The following is a 4,622-nucleotide window of genomic DNA, read 5'->3' as shown; positions in this document are numbered from 1 at the left end:
AGACAGTGGGAACGAGGTTGGACACACGAGGCGCACGCGCACGCCCGGGGTTCGCTCGACATTAAATACTGCGGTCGCGCATGCGCACAGCCTTCAGTGTGCCGGCGGTACCCAGGCTGTTTTCCAATACTCGACTTGGGCTGCGATGAGGCTTCAACTTTTTTTTTTTTACTTCCTGACTTTGAGGTTGTAAGAGCACCAGTAAGTCTGATAGTGCCACAAAACATCACGTAAAATGCAAAAGAGTCGAACATAACAGCACTTCAATTTAAGTTAAACACTTCAGGCCCACATGGCGGGGATTTGACTTCCTACACGCGACGGCGGTAGAGACGAAGTGAGTATTGGAAAACGGCCCCGGTTCGTAAGTGTGACGTCACTTCAGTTTAAACCACGCCCACTGCACATGAATGCACGTAGAGTTACATGTATTGATCGTTGTTTACTGTGGAACCATGGAACCGGAAGTTAACTTGCAACTTCAGCGATCGTCCAATGGGATCGAGCCTGTAAAATGTGGCGCGTCTTCCCTTGTGACGAACCGGGGGGTACACCACTGAAAATAAATTCCCATACACAGCAGTGATAAATCCCCATAGTTCACAAATATTTTAAAAATACTCACAACTCTCACAGGTGTTCAGGCTGCACAGAAAATTGATGTTCCACATGTCCTCTTTCATTTTCCTTTCAATTTTCGGGGGGGGGGGGTTGACCAATGAATTTTTGAGAAATTTTTACCAGAAGCAGACCACCCCTAAAATGCAGAAAATGTCCCTGTCCAGAAAAGAAGCCATTTTGAAAAATCCTCCCTCGGCAAAATGGCTCAAATAGTGCCACTTTCAAACCGATTGCATCCAAATTGCTCAGAATTGGAAGCCCCGAGTCCGGCCCAGAGGTGAGACAGTGGGAACGCGGTTGGACACATGAGGCGCACGCGCACGCCCGGGGTTCGCTCGACATTTCTTCAATTCCTCAGTTCCATGGCTCTCAGGACCCTCTAATATAGAATATTTTGAGTCTATAACTTTTATTAATGAGCTCGGCGGACATATTTCTGGCCTAATTACGAGGGTGCACCCCGGGTGCGCCTGACTGATTTCCAGTGATTGCACGGACAAAGCCTAGACCGTTTTGCAATACTCAACTTCGTCTCCGTCTCAGGGTTCGTTCCCAAAACCAATCCCCAATTGTGGGCGCTTAAGTGTTTAAATTACATTGGATTACTGTAATTTTTGGCTTTTTTGCATCTTATTTGATGCTCTGTGGCGCTATTAGACTGATTACTGCGCTTACATGCGCTTCAAAGTCAGCTAGTAGAAAAAAACAGTTGATGCCTGAGATGGAGCCGAATTTGAGTCCTGGAAAACGGCCTTGGACAACGGGTTACGAATTACCCTCTCGAGGCGGAATGCCAGCACATTTGTATAGCGAGCAACCTGCCAGAATATTCCGAGTCTCTGACACCGACAATAAAATGTCCGTTGTGAGAAGGGCGTGTTACCGTTCCTTGGTGTACGTGCCCCAAATCGACTTTACCCAACAGAGTTGCCAAATCTGTGTTGTAACTAATACAGATAAATACTATCACGCTCCCACAAACTGTTCCCTTTATGCATGTAGATTATAGTGTACACGCTACTACACACACCACTTACCCACACCAAGCACAATACCATCTACACGTAGATTACACGCATTATACAGCAGCGCATTGCATTCCACGCGCGACCCCGTTGCTCTATGCTGCAACATGCCTTTGAACCGCAGCACCGAAGCACACTTCCAACTTAAGTCATTTTCCCCCAAATCTTCCTCGGAGTCGATCCTACTTTCAGACGCACATATAACCCGTACATTCGACCCACACAGACCCCTAACTCATGCCGTATGTGTTCCGCCAAACCACACACCGAAAGCCTGTGTCCGGTTACGGCACAGCGAGGTCAATTACCTCCGCTCACCCTCAGTTTTAGCCCGTAAGAATTATGTGTAGATTTCCTAGCCATCCAGAGAGTAAGTGTTGTGAAAGGCTCTCCCCTTTCCTTTCCCTCGTTGACCAACAAGTCCCCCGTAGTCACCCACGAACAGCCTTTCACCCTCTTGCTCCCAAACGTCTCGGACCCTATCGCTCTCCAGAAACTGTCAGCGAAGAGACTTTTCTTCCGTAGACTTTCTACATGTATGAATTATTCATAACCACCTCAATCCAGCGCTCCCATTGGCTAAGACGCGGTCCCAAAAGTCTATATAAGGCGATCACCTCCAACAAAAGATTGTATAGCGCCCCGCAGCGCTATACAATCTTTGGCTCCAACAGTCCACAGCGTTCACTCCTGAACGAGCAGCTTTGGATGAACATCTCCCTGACAGTTCGTGTTTTGCTCCGATATGAACAACCTTTCTACCACCCCCGAATAAATAGCTGAGATTTGGACGAGCAGTACTCGAGTAACACCCAGCCTTACTAGTAGCAGTTGCTTATTGTAAATATTGAGAAGATGTAAATGATTCTTCGAAATAAAACAGTACTGTGTATAAGTCAGTCCAATGACTCTCATTCTTTATGATAACGACTCCCTTCCCCAAGAGAGACGTTACAATTCTATTACCTCCACGATGCTTTCAGTGTCGTGAAATTGTGAGTCCGAAATAAAAAAATTGCATCCAATTAGCACAAATTCAGTTTGAGTATTCTGAAAGGTGGTACACTGTAATAAATCTTAGAAAATTCCACATTAACGTCAACATTTGTTTGAAATTGGTAACGATGTCATTATCATACCTACACCAACAGTATTCAAATCAAGCTTGATTTAATAATATCGAAGGCACGTTAAGAGAGTTATTGTGCACTTTCAAAATCTGGTCAATCCAGAAATTCATTGGTCTTTAAGCCGGTAAATTGAATGAAGATTTCTTCCAGTGCACTAAAGGCAAAAAATAATGTTATATTTAAACGAACAAAGAGAGATACCATGTCTGTTTTTCTCAAATTATATGCTTGACAAGCTCTCCACCTTGACATTCTTATAATAGAAAGTAGGTTTGCGGTAGCACCATGGACGTATCTCTTTTGAGAGTATATGTGGTTCTGAAAAGAACCAGTGGTACTTGACGTTTCGAGCAGTATGCTCTGGTCGTCTTCAGGAGAATGCCGGACACTGACTGGGAGTGGGGCTTAAGTCGTCTGGTGGAGGATTCTGGAGACAGGGATTAGTCCGATGATGCGTGAAGGCCGGAAGTCTGGAGAAGGGGTTAGGCTGGCTCGGTGATGCGTGGTGGAAACTTGCTCAGGTGTGGCAGTACTGATGTGGGTGTGGATGGGTAAACATGGGAAGAACTGGGGCAAGGTGCCAAGGGTATAGATGACCCATGAGGCGGACTAAGAAGGGTTGAGGATGGGGCGCCAGATGTCACTGATGGTGAAGCCTGTGTCTTGCGGAACTGTTCTGTTCTTGTGAATCTCAATTGCCTCACGAACACGGCGTGGATGTCATTGCTCTATGTTGGCAATGAGATGAGTTTGTTGCCAGTGGACTTGGTGGTCTTCAGTGGTGGAGTGTTTGATGATGGCAGATTTCTCGAGATCCCCCCGTCCCCCCTGGAATGACCTGCTTCCAGTGGAGAGACAAATTCTTCGAGCAGTCTTCCGGAACCTCCATGGGATCGCCTCTATCCCCGGTTCTGGCAGACCTGTTCATGGAAGAATTTGAGCAGACAGCCCATCTTCTCTGCGGACCTCAACTTGAGCCCAACGTATGGATCCGGTATGTGGACGACACCTTCGTCGTCTGGCCACATAGCCCACAAGACCTCCAGCTGTTCCTTCAACACCTCAACAGCCAACACAACAACATCCAGTTCACCATGGAGAAGGAAAAAGACGGACGCATTGCATTCTTGGGTGTCGAGGTTTCAAGACTACCACCCTATCCCGCACAGTATATAGGAAGCCAACACACATCGACCGCTACCTAAACAACCAGTCATTCCACCACCCCAGCATCAAGGCCTCCGTCAACAGAACCCTCGTACGTCGAGCATACAACATCTGCGACCAAGACCACCTACAATCAGAACTCAATCGCATCTCCACAGCACTGCAGCGAAACGGGTTCAAGTCAAGACAGATCAAGACCCTAGATCCCCCCCCCAGACCAGCGGGTCTCCTAAACCCAAGGTCAACCCGTTAGGCACATTAGTTCTGTCACCCTCCCCTACATAGGCAATACCTCCCACCGGATCCAGAGCATCCTTCTACACCATGGCATCAAAGTCTTTCATACCACCTCCAACAAGATCCAAGCAACTCTCCAGTCTCACAAGGACAAACAAGACCCCAAGACCAAGCCAGGGGTCTACAGGATCCCCTGCGAACGCGGCAAGGTGTACATTGGCGAAACTGGCAGAGATCTCACTACCAGACTCAATGAACACCGAGCCCACGAACGACGGGGGAATCTCCAAGTTGTTCCTCCTAAAGTCACCGAATGCATCAGCACAAAATAAAATTTAGACAGTCATGCGAAAAAAAATCTCCAGGCCTAATGATGGATTACTGCATAGTTCAACACTGAACAGGTGGCCTGGTGATATATTTTTTTCTCAATCAGCACAGG

This window comes from Acanthaster planci, linkage group LG07 (assembly GCF_054643075.1).
Source record: "Acanthaster planci isolate LZ-2023a linkage group LG07, COTS_SCS, whole genome shotgun sequence".
NCBI lineage: Eukaryota > Metazoa > Echinodermata > Asteroidea > Valvatida > Acanthasteridae > Acanthaster > Acanthaster planci.
The sequence above is the reverse complement of the archived record's forward strand: the minus strand, read 5'-3'. Positions refer to the sequence as shown.